Source organism: Petromyzon marinus, chromosome 22 (assembly GCF_048934315.1).
Source record: "Petromyzon marinus isolate PM22_M1 ecotype Great Lakes invasive population chromosome 22, UKy_Petmar_22M1.pri1.0, whole genome shotgun sequence".
Lineage (NCBI taxonomy): Eukaryota > Metazoa > Chordata > Hyperoartia > Petromyzontiformes > Petromyzontidae > Petromyzon > Petromyzon marinus.
Genome location: NC_133688.1, coordinates 17,901,057 through 17,914,306, shown reverse-complemented (window position 1 = coordinate 17,914,306; position 13,250 = coordinate 17,901,057). Strand labels below are relative to the sequence as shown.

The 13,250-nt window shown below is 46.0% G+C and overlaps 1 long non-coding RNA gene across 1 annotated transcript in view; it reads left to right on the top strand.

Annotated features, from left to right (window-relative positions):
• Window positions 1–12,804, top strand: part of LOC116944886 (uncharacterized) — a 78,673-nt gene extending 65,869 nt beyond the window's left edge. Inside the window, exon 5 of the long non-coding RNA XR_012942586.1 lies at window positions 11,381–12,804. This is a non-coding gene — a long non-coding RNA (uncharacterized LOC116944886). The remainder of the gene's footprint in view (window positions 1–11,380) is intronic.
• Window positions 12,805–13,250: the final 446 nt, after the last annotated feature.

Sequence of the window (13,250 nt, the reverse complement as noted above, 5' to 3'; positions counted from 1 at the left end):
GAGGTGTGGTACGAATTTACAATCTTGCAAGACAAATGGAACATTTCTGAGTGTAACCATTGCGTCTATTGTGCCATTATGAAACCCATTATTTAAAAAAAAATCCACTTGAGTTTTCATGCAAACAAGAGTTCCCCTCAAGTGGCATTGTCTATTATGTAAACAAAAAAACAAAGTAGTGATCTCATTATTTCCAAGAGGGAACATTTAAACTCAACAGCATCGGGTTAATAGACCTTTTAACAACAAACATTGTTTTGAAGTGGAGCAAGAGCAAAAATAATTTATGTAAATTTCGATTTAAAGCTTCCGTGACTGCAGGGATTCATATTCATGGTTCTTTCGGTAAAGTCACCACGTAGAAGGGAAACAATAAAATAATAAAAATATAAAACAATAAAATTCTCACGACGTTTCGACTGCAACACAAGCAATCATCATCAGGTGTGAGAACCACAGCAAGAAAATTTGAAAAAAATATATATTATTTTTTCAATTTTATTGTTTTATATTTTTATTATTTTATTGTTTCCCTTCTACGTGACTTTACCGAAAGAACCAAGAATATAATTTCTGTAATCTAATAATTATGCTGCACTTTTTTTCACAATGCAAATTATTGTTTCACCCACCCCCCACCCCCTTTTGCTAACAGTAACAGAATGCTGATATAGATCTGAGTTTATCCGAGCAAGAGATATGCGTCTATTGTTCCACTGGGCATGAAGATAACTCAATTCTCCGAGTGTCATTTGATCGCTTTAGCGAGTTCTTTGAATCTTTGTCGAAATAATCATTTGAAGGTGCATTCCATCCCGTCGATGTATAACCTGCCTCAAGAATGTAGGATTGAGCCTTAGAGAACAGTGCCACTCAAACACATCCACGTAGAGTCGAAGACAGCGCTGATTGAGCACAGAGGCACTCATTGAAGTTACAGGGCCCCCGTTTGACTATCGCACATCGGAGCGTCCGCAATTGCTCTTCAACTTCCATGCTAACTTGATTCCCCCCAAAGTACAACACGTGTCATTCATCATGAACGACAAGAGGGCTGCCGTGAATTACATTTGGAGGACACACCTGGCCTCTTAGGGGTTAATTAGATTTCGGGTTAAACCGATTGCCTCGCTCTCGGAGCGGCTTCCTTTCGCTCTTGCCATGCTCGCCCTCCCGTGAACACGCACGGTTCCGCCGTCAGGAGGCGTGGAAAAAGAAAGACCTCGGCTGGGACCCGCGTGCACTCCCCGTGTGTGCGCGTGCCGTGCGTCTGCGCGTTTTCGCAACACCTCCCCAAGCACTCCGCCAACGATGGGGAGAACAACTTCAACGCGCTTTCGGTGGCGCAGATTTAGCGGGGAGCCATTTTTGCGGCGGTGCCTAAATTAAGGCAATGATCTTCACGTCCCGCTACCGATCCCGCCGCTGGAGCCTTCAATTGAATTACAAATTATTAAATTACGGTGCGAAAGAGCCCACCGTGGAAAAAAAATCCGCGATTCTTTTGCACGCGCGTCCGTGTGTTTCATGAAAATAAAAACTGACAGTTGTTGTCTTGCGAATCTGCAATCAAGCTGGTGTTTTCTTGTCCACATCACATTTTGCGTGGAATAAAATGCTTTCCGCTGGCTTGGCTCTATTTCGCTCAAATGCAAACAGCTCTTAATTTGTCACCTTAATTGATGCGTATGGACATTTTATTGTGACTGAGCACGGGCCACCAAACCCCTGAGAAATTTGGCATTCCCAAAAATGTTCCTGTAATTAGATTTCGCGGTTTGAATTTATAGCTCCGTTTGCAGATGTGTTTTGCAACGACTTTAGAAAATCCATTTTACTCCCACGTTCTGAGTGACCCAAAACAGGATCTACACTATAAAGTAATTTGCCCGCAGTCTCCATGACAATATATACTCGATCATTATAATCATGTGGGCTGTAAGGTCACAACCAACTCCCTTTAACCAGGCCACCGTGTCCTAAGTTGCGGTTATCACTTCAGAACAACCACTGTGGCTCCACGACAGGACGTGGAATCTCATTCTATCCCTGGGTTGAATTCTCATCGGCTATAGCTGATTATCTCGTATCATCACTATTATTATCATAATTTTGCATCTACCGCTGGATGAAGGCCTCTCCATGCTGTTTCCATCTCCATAGCAGACACGCTCTTGGGTGCGTTCTATCCTTTGGCTGTCATTCTGTCACTCGTCTCATCCATTGGCCAGTATCCCTTATATGTCCTGCCCAAGCTGGCTTACTTTCCCTAGCAGTTACAATTATATTTCTCATTTGTGTTTGTTCCCGGATCCACGTGTTCCTCTTTCTGTCTCTCACTGCAATTCCAAGCATCAACGATCAAACAAATGTACAGATAAATAGAGCCGTGATCTGTATTGTGCTTTGTTTTCTCTCTAAATCTGACACGAGGGTGAAAAGCACACACTCAAATGCACACGCAAAAGTGTATGCGGAGACATTTTTTGTATTCGCATGATAGATAGAGCACTGTTTGCGTTAGAGGCTGGACAAAGGACCCTGAGGATTTGCCAAAATTCTAGATCTAAGACTTGACCTTCTCTTCAGTGGCAGCAAGCGCGAGCTAAATCTTGTAGCCGATGCTCAGAAATGCACAGCTCTTCTCCCGCGGCAAGGGAGCTGAGGCTCCAAGGGTCGTAAAGGTCTTCGCTCCATCGAGACCTCCTCCATCAGCCCGCTCCGCTCAGACACCAAGATTGCCTCTTTACTTGAAGTCCATCGTCCTCTTGGGTTTGCTCAGGCTTTGCGTGATGAGTTGACAAATCATTTGCGTGGTGAAAAAAAGCATTGCTACTAAACGCAATCAATGAATGTAAACAAAATAAATAAAGCTGGGAGATTGATATCCACCAAATTTATTTGCATTTTTAAGTCGATGGTTCGCCACTTTGGAATTATCTCTAATTATGAAACAATTTGCGTGTTGTTGGCAAGGTTTATTTTGATATTTCTGTTAACAATGATACTTGCTTGTTGACGTCGATTTTAAAGTGACAATGATGACATAATTATACAATACGTAGAAGAGATGTGTGACCACGCATAGGTTTAAATTGATGCACCACAGTTAGTCAATTGGCCAGTTACGTGTGGCGGGGCAAAAGTGTGGGTACTCCCACCTCTTCACAGACATATAGCCCTCATGGAAGAGTAGGCCAAATATCATCTCGAGGGAGTTCTCCAGTGGCGGCCCTTCTGCCAGGAATGCTGTGAGCAAGTAACTGCAAGGCCCCACCTTAACCTCTCTAGCGGCACAGCGTTTGGCTGTACGGCTGCATGCACCTGGAGTTCAACTCCCAGGCGCGGCGCGTGGACAACAATCTTTGGCACGTGTCGTGACGGCTACTGCAACATCCGACCGTGTGCGACAAAGTGCTCACCGAGCCGCATTCATTGCCCTTACAGTTGCCAGACAGGATACGTTACAAGGTCGCACTCATTACACACAAAGCGCTTGCCACAAGTACACCGAAGCACCTCACCGATCTCGCCAAGGAGCGTAATCCACCACGCCAACCCCGGTCCATCCTCGCAGTGGCTTTTGGCTGGCCATCGAACAGTGACGGTCGCTGCATCGCGCACTTCCTGATGCGCTTCTGCAGCCCTCTGGGGATACTCTTCCTCGAGATATTCGGATGCCACTGGAGCTATGCACTCTAGATTGTAAACGCATAGATTGAAAACTAATTTCTTTAGAAACGGCTTTTTGAGTTTATGTTTGTTGTCGAGCAAGATGGCCGCCCGAGGCGCGCGCGGTCCCAGCAGCGGCTGGCGGGGGCCGCTTGTGAGGGGGCCCAAGGAGGGGGCCCAGGGGGCCGCTTGTGAGGGGGCCCAAGGAGGGGGCCCAGGGGGCCGCTTGTGAGGGGGCCCAAGGAGGGGGCCCAGGGAGGGGCCCAGGGGGCCGCTTGTGAGGGGGCCGAGGAGGCCGGGGGGGCCGGGGGGGGGCCGACAGAGCCAGGGGGGGGGGCGCGACGGAGCTGGGGGGGGGCGACAGAGCCAGGGGGGGGGCCGAAGGAGCTGAGGGGGGCGACAGAGCCAGGGGGGGGGGGCAAAGGAGGTGGGGGGGGCGACAGAGCTGGGGGGGGGGCGACGGCGGGAGCAGAGGGAGCCGACACTGACTCACTCACACATCATACACTGACTCACTCACACAACATGCACTGACTCACTCACACATCATACACTGACTCACTCACACACCATGCACTGACTCACTCACACATCATACACTGACTCACTCACACAACATGCACTGACTCACTCACACATCATACACTGACTCACTCACACAACATGCACTGACTCACTCACACATCATACACTGACTCACTCACACATCATACACTGACTCACTCACACATCATACACTGACTCACTCACACATCATACACTGACTCACTCACACATCATACACTGACTCACTCACACATCATACACTGACTCACTCACACATCATACACTGACTCACTCACACACCATGCACTGACTCACTCACACACCATGCACTGACTCACTCACACATCATACATTGACTCACTCACACATCATACACTGACTCACTCACACATCATACACTGACTCACTCACACAACATGCACTGACTCACTCACACATCATACACTGACTCACTCACACATCATACACTGACTCACTCACACATCATACACTGACTCACTCACACATCATACACTGACTCACTCACACATCATACACTGACTCACTCACACATCATACACTGACTCACTCACACATCATACACTGACTCACTCACACATCATACACTGACTCACTCACACATCATACACTGACTCACTCACACATCATACACTGACTCACTCACACATCATACACTGACTCACTCACACATCATACACTGACTCACTCACACATCATACACTGACTCACTCACACATCATACACTGACTCACTCACACATCATACACTGACTCACTCACACATCATACACTGACTCACTCACACACCATGCACTGACTCACTCACACATCATACACTGACTCACTCACACATCATACACTGACTCACTCACACATCATACACTGACTCACTCACACAACATGCACTGACTCACTCACACATCATACACTGACTCACTCACACATCATACACTGACTCACTCACACATCATACACTGACTCACTCACACATCATGCACTGACTCACTCACACATCATACACTGACTCACTCACACCATACACTGACTCACTCACACACCATGCACTGACTCACTCACACACCATGCACTGACTCACACATCATACACTGACTCACTCACACATCATACACTGACTCACTCACACACCATACACTGACTCACTCACACATCATACACTGACTCACTCACACATCATACACTGACTCACTCACACACCATACACTGACTCACTCACACCATGCACTGACTCACTCACACATCATACACTGACTCACTCACACATCATACACTGACTCACTCACACACCATACACTGACTCACTCACACCATGCACTGACTCACTCACACATCATACACTGACTTTCTCATACATCATACACTGACTCACTCACTCAACATGCACTGACTCACTCACACATCATACACTGACTCACTCACACACCATACACTGACTCACTCACACCATGCACTGACTCACTCACACACCATACACTGACTCACTCACATCATACACTGACTCACTCACACATCATACACTGACTCACTCACACATCATACACTGACTCACTCACACCATGCACTGACTCACTCACACACCATACACTGACTCACTCACATCATACACTGACTCACTCACACATCATACACTGACTCACTCACACACCATACACTGACTCACACATCATACACTGACTCACTCACACAACATGCACTGACTCACTCACACATCATACACTGACTCACTCACACATCATACACTGACTCACTCACACATCATACACTGACTCACTCACACATCATGCACTGACTCACTCACACATCATACACTGACTCACTCACACATCATACACTGACTCACTCACACATCATACACTGACTCACTCACACAACATGCACTGACTCACTCACACATCATGCACTGACTCACTCACACATCATACACTGACTCACTCACACATCATGCACTGACCCTCTCACACATCATACACTGACTCACACATCATACACTGACTCACTCACACATCATACACTGACTCACTCACACATCATGCACTGAATCTCTCACACATCATACACTGACTCACTCACACACCATACACTGACTCACACATCATACACTGACTCACTCACACATCATACACTGACTCACTCATACATCATACACTGACTCACACATCATACACTGACTCACTCACACATCATACACTGACTCACACATCATACACTGACTCACTCACACATCATACACTGACTCACACATCATACACTGACTCACATCATACACTGACTCACACATCATACAATGACTCACACATCATACACTGACTCACTCACACATCATACACTGACTCACTCACACATCATACACTGACTCACTCACACATCATACACTGACTCACTCACACATCATACACTGACGCACTCACATCATAGACTCACTCACACATCATACACCGACTCACTCACACATCATACACTGACTCACTCACATCATACACTCACTCACACATCATACACTCACTCACGCTGCTGCTGACTCACTCACACATCATACATTGGGAGTGTTGTGCTGCCAGCTATGGCTTCATTTTTTCGTCGTACGTGTTATGTATATCGTTTATTGTTAAATTTAAAATCACAGTTCCTATGATTACTGTTGTTACATTGTTTTTATAGCTTTATTTTGGTGATTCGAAAACATATGGTTAATCTAAATTGTCTTATGATTGTTGTTGTTGGCTTGCACCACATTAATTTTTGCACACAGCGTTTTAATACGTTTTTTTTGTGTGGAATATTTGCTGGTTTATTCCAGGATGTTCCTGTTACCCGTCGTCGCTTTAAGATGTTCTGTGTTCAAATTTTGTTTGTTGCGGTTGCACCCGACTTAAGAGCCGCATGGCTCACAGGGCTATACCTAATAAATTAAACTTGAAACTCCCCCCCGCAACTCCGATTAGCAAAATCAACATACATAAGTACATACACGGATAACTTTGGTGGTGGTGGTGAGGGCTTTCAGGATCATTCCTTGGCCTACTCTTCACCAACTGCCACTGACCAGCATGACGAAGTATGCTTAAACGACCAGATGGCGAAACGGCACGGCGAGGAATTCCTCCAACAGTGGATTGGCAAAAAAACTGTACATTTGAATTTTACTATTATACTGTATAAAGTCATGCATATACAGTTTGTTCTCCTATAAGCCGGTAGTTGCGTTCCTGAAGAAAACCGCGCGAGTAAAAAAAATCGTGTTCTAATAAATAACATAATACAGGGTAAAGCACAGTCCGCGGTAACACGTGAGATGCGTATGGAGGCTGAACAGAGACCGAGGCGCGTGGGCAGCATCTCGAAGCATCCAGCAGCATCCCACCTTTGCGTGATGCTACGTCGAGGCAGCTGTACAACCGCTTATTCGTACTCGCGCGACGTAGTTCCAACCACCCAACAGCGTTGCATCCAATTCGCATCCACGTTACGGCAAAACAAACAAAAAAACGCGTTCCCTGATAGATTAATCGCGTTATCTCCAATCGGCATTGTGAAAACAAGGCGCGTCGTTACTGGAGAACGCGACTTGCACAAATTCTACCTCACATGTCGTCCCTCCCTGTCTCCAATGTCGCAAAAAAATTTAAGTCAGCCAGACTTCTTCATGTGGTGTTGTTTGGCACGCAGGGGTTTAATCAATAAATCATTCACATTATTTGACCGGTCATCAGAAATTGCAAATGCTTACAGAGTAAAAAATAATTGCCTTTTAAAAAATGTATTACACTTGATTGCAAAATAAAGGTGCACACTTCTAATCATATATTTAACAATTATTTTTCTTCCCGTCTCTAAATGTATTTATTTACCAGCTAGTTAAGCTTTGCGGGCTGTCTTACAAAGTGTTTTCAATCCCACTGAGCCCATTAAGTATTAGTTTACGCACGTTTTGTATTGGTTATTTATCACGTGCGCATACATGCTGTGGCATGTTCATTAGGAGACGCAGGGCAGTGAGGGGTAGCTCCCTGGCCTGAAAAGGATACAAACCAACTCCACAGCTACTCCTTGAGATATGCCAGCTATCTGCTCCAGTGTAAGCCATAGATTATTTAGATTATTTGGCTGCTATAAATATGCACGTGATAAGCCACTTCGTTGAGCTATCATTTGTGGCCAGGTCGCTTCTGGGAAAAAAAGAAGCTGAGACCTCAGTGGGCTTTACCTGGTAAAATAAAATAAAATGTTTTTTTGTGAGACGTTATAAAAAAAAATGACCTTGGATGCAGGCTTATTCTGGTTGCTTCTTCTTGACATGGCAAACCAAGGCCCACTGTTCCTGTCCCAGACTCGTTAATTCTCAGGATTCTTATAAACATTCATGAGACGTGATGCACAGGGGACACTGCACCGATGCCCCCGCCCTTATTCCAGCAAAGTTAGATTCTTCTTTTTTTTGTCATCTACCGAACACGGTCACTCGGCACAGGCCCAAGGGGCCCCACTTGCGTGACGCGCCCAGAAACAAGCGGCGCTGTTCAAGTTGCGAAAGACAAAGAGTGCAACACGTTTCTTAAAGTGAGCAAAGGTTCTTATTGTTCATGTTGTTGTTGTTGTTATTATAAGAGATTGGGAAAAGAGATGATGGGGAGGGAATGCCAAATTTTAGCAGTGCGAGGGAATAAGCAGAATATATATTTGATAAATATTATAGTGTATTAGGAGGCCACTGAAGCTATGGCACTTTTAAATCGAGATTATTGAAATCGAATTTCTTTAGAGCTGCGTTTTGTTTTAGTTTGCTGTCCTTCCCACGCACCGGCAATTAGCACGGTTGGCTATGTATGGTGCAAAAGAAGTTTAGCATACATACAAGTTCGACATACATACATACAATCAAGATGAGCACTGGTAATGTTATGTTTACAGCCATGAGCAAGTAGTGCAGACTCCATATTCGTATGGTGGGGGCGAGGCAATCCAAAGCACAGCTACCATTGACTTCCCCACAAAGCGGTATTCCATTTGTTAATCCAAGAGGAATGATTGACTTCGTAAAAAAAAACAGCATGTAAAGTTCATAGTTAAAGCATTACAATTGTGAGGAGTGGTGGCGCAATGATGAGCGCATCACACTACGAAGTTACAAGGCCTGAATTTGGTTCCCAGGTGCAGGTAACAGACGTGGAGAGTGATAGCAGGGACAGCGCGGTGTTTGGCTTTCTGATTTCCAGCGTCCATCACGGTTCACCTGCAATAGAAGAAGCATAAATATGGGAAAGATCAACGTGGGATATTGTGTCCTGGCCGCGTGAGTAAACTGAACATTAGGATTAGGTGCAACATCAAGGCTCTCTGTTATCTCCTATACCGGGCTCGGAACTATTTGTCCCACCTCGTATAACTCAGTCTAATTGGGCAAGGGGTGCTTATAGTGCAGTGGTACTGGGCACTGCGCCATGAACTCAGAGATCTGAATTTGATTCCCGGCCACAGAAGACGGCCGCAGCAGAGGTCAGGGGTGAGTGCCTTCCAAACTGCTTCTGCCTCTCGCCAAGTGTGGAGAAGTATGGTCAAACTGACCCTGCCCCTCCCCCCATGACAGACAGTGTGGGGGGAGGCATTCATCCAGCAGTGGACTGACCAAGGGCTGGCATCGTATTGAGATTGTGCGACCAAAGTAACGCAAGAGTGCAGGTAACAGAACGAATAAGATGGTTACATGGAATCACATTTAAAGAACAGCATTCTCTGTACCGTCTTTTATTCCCCTGCTATTTCGGCCAAACTGGCCCTTTATTTAAATAAAATGAAGAATTTTGCAACAATTATCGCATTCATAAAGGAATCTTGAGTGTTTTTTTTTTAACTGAAGGAAGGCGGTTCGGTCTGAAATGTGAAGACGAAAAGAAACCCGTGTTATTTTTTTTTAACCTGCTATTCTTTGTACACATTCACCGAAGCATCGGCCATTAACAAAAAAAAACCATTATGTATAAGATGTGAACCAATTTTCGTCAAATTATGTTTTTTTTTTTCACCCAGACACACCCAACGGTACAACTTGCAAACACAAAACGGTGTCACGTTTCATTACTGTAATATGAGATTCACTGTAATAACCTCCGTAATTATTTCAATTACTGTTACGTGCCTTTGATGCCTCCGAATGTATTTCGCCGTTCCCTCCTGCCTGAAGAGGAGATACTCACGTGTGTGCATATATGTTTTAAAATAATTGGTCGCAATGCTACGCTGAAAGCGATACGTAGTCACGGTAAAGCAATTTTCCATAAGCTGTGTTTTGTTGTTACAATTTGAGGAGTCCCTACAAACTGATATGGAAGCCTCCACATCTAGGCAACATTATTCAACTATTGGCGAGATGTTAATCTCCTTTGCTTGATGTACAAGAGGTCGTGGGTTCGATCCCGACTCTTGCGCCTGCATATTTGGAGTTTGCATGTCTCTCTGTCCGTGGTGGCATAAATTATTTTTCAGGGTCCTTCGATTTTTTCCCTCCACATTTAGAAACTTGCGTTTAAGAGTATTTGACTGCTGTACATTACCACGTGACAAGCCACTTCGTGGAAATATCGTTTGTGGCCAGGTCGCTTCTGAAAAGAGCTAGGTAGCTCAGCGGACCTTACCTGGTAAAATAAAAAAAGAAAATTAGTTACATTTACATAGGAGATTTGAAATGGCAGAATGTAAATGTTCACCCCTGCAATTGCCCCGCTCACGATGCTGCTGACGGAAGGGGCCTCTGCCAGAGGGCACCGTCGAGAGCCCATCCAGAGGGTATTTGGACTACTCTTCAAGGTGAGCTAGATATCTGGATAAAAGTGTACCCACAATTTATCCCACCACACGTGACCTGCCTACCGACTAACGATGAAACTAACAAACTATGTAACTATATATATTTTTTCGGGATTGGATTTTGTCTTTATTGGGGTTCATCAGCACGGCACAGTCACCAATGCTCACTGCTGCGACGTCTTTTGCAGCATTTTGGTTGCCTTGACAAATTTCCGACTACCGTGCGGGGAGATTGAACCACCATCCTCTGGATTGCAAGTCCATCGTGCTATCCATTACACTACCCCGGCAGCGTCGGTGGAGTGGAGTCATTCTTTAATTGCATCTCTTTCTCCGGGCTGCAGACGACGGCGGTTTGTTTGAAGACCTTGGACCTCGGAGGCAGCACGGAATCATGAAGGGCTTTCATCTTTCAGCGGAGAACAACTGCAGATTGCCGCGCGGTGCAAAAAAAAAATCTATAAATTAATTCAATTGATGAATTATCATTCTCGGGCCGGTGTCTGAACAAGCACAACATTATAAACCCTCATGAATATATAGTTACGGGGTGGTCGCTTCTATGGATCACCATAGAAATCAATATCCCTGTAAGTGCTTTTATTTTAAGGAAGCTATCCTATGTAGGGGGGTTACTCAAAGCAAACGGTTTTCCTTTAACCTGCAACCGAGTAACAAAGAGGTCTTTAACCTATGGCAACACTGCACACAATTCCTCACTTGCACCGCATCTCTCTAGATGTTGCTCGGGGGGGGGGGTGGGGTGACGTGGGAATGACCAGATGTATTTTTCCCCAACTTTATCACTCCATTGAAGTGCAGGGCTTAACTCTCTCATCGCCAACGATGAGAGAGTTACCCCTGGCGCGCCGAAATTGACGCAAGGTCCCAGCGCGCAGAGTGGCTCGCAATCCGGTGGGGTTGAGGCGTGGTGGGCCCCTTCGTGCGGCACGCTCTGCGTCTCCCTTCAGCCCCGTGGCCACGAGGGCCCTCACGCGCCATGGCGAGGGCGGCCGCGTAGAGGTGGAGATCGAAAGTCGGCCGTCGCCGTCCCTGCCGCGGGGGTTGTTGCGCGCGCGCGAGTGGGTTAATAGGACTGGCAGCGGCTATGCGTGTGCATTCATCAAACCTGTCGCACTTTCGAACAACATTAGGGGGAAGTCCGCCGTGCCACACCATTCCTCAACGCATTGCAGGGATATACAAGCGTAATAAATTCTGCTGAGCACGCACACCCGCCGATTGTTCATTTCACAATGCGCTACTGATTCATGAATTACCCGGAGCATATATCAAGCAGCAGGCTCGGACGCTGCAATAACACTCTGCACGTTTGTTACAGAAGACAAATTAAGTTTCCTTTCTCAGCTTTCCCATTAATATCATTTTCACACTTACCTGCCCCTCGTCCTTGATGTATTGCACAAAGGATGTCCGGGTATACATCAACGTTCTACATATCCACAATCCCCATCAATAATGAGAATCTGTCCCACTTTCAGGAAAAACAGCTGTATGACCTCGGCAACAATGTCCCCTACAAGGGGGAAAAACAACCTAAAATGCTCCGGGCTATATTTAATTACGTATGAAGAGTCAATGGCAAGCACGTGATGGCGTTGGTGCGATGAAACGGCGAGCAGATCACAAAAGTGATCCCGGTAAACAGATCAAACAAAACGAGTATATTTCGATTTAAAGCTTTCGTGACTGCACGAAAGCAACGATTCCTCTTCTTTGGTCCTTTCGGTAAAGTCACGTGACTTTACCGAAAGAACCAAAGAAGAAAAAAAAAACAAGTATAGTCCTAGAGAAGTTTGAGTTCGGCTAAAACCCCCCCCAAAAAACATCTACGCCGTAATAGCAAGCGATATTTTGCACAGCTCTCCGATGCGTTTTCGGCTTTTATCGCACGTCGTTCGGGCATGGTCGAATCAAATCGGCAGTACGATCCGTGGCGCCGAAGGCTATCACGAGGGTGCAATGCTTCACAGGCCGAGTTAGAGCCCGTGGTAGTTTGGCAGTAGGACGGCGATGTACGCTACGCATGTTTCCCAACCGAGCAACTTCCGGGAACGACGCCCGACGTTTCGCTGCCCGTCCCCCCGGCGAGCAAAAGGTCCGGATATCGTGTCGAACGACGGCGCGTGGCGCGAGCCCGAAATCACGACGGAGGTCTTTTGCGGCACAGGCGTGAAAAAAAAATTCCCACGC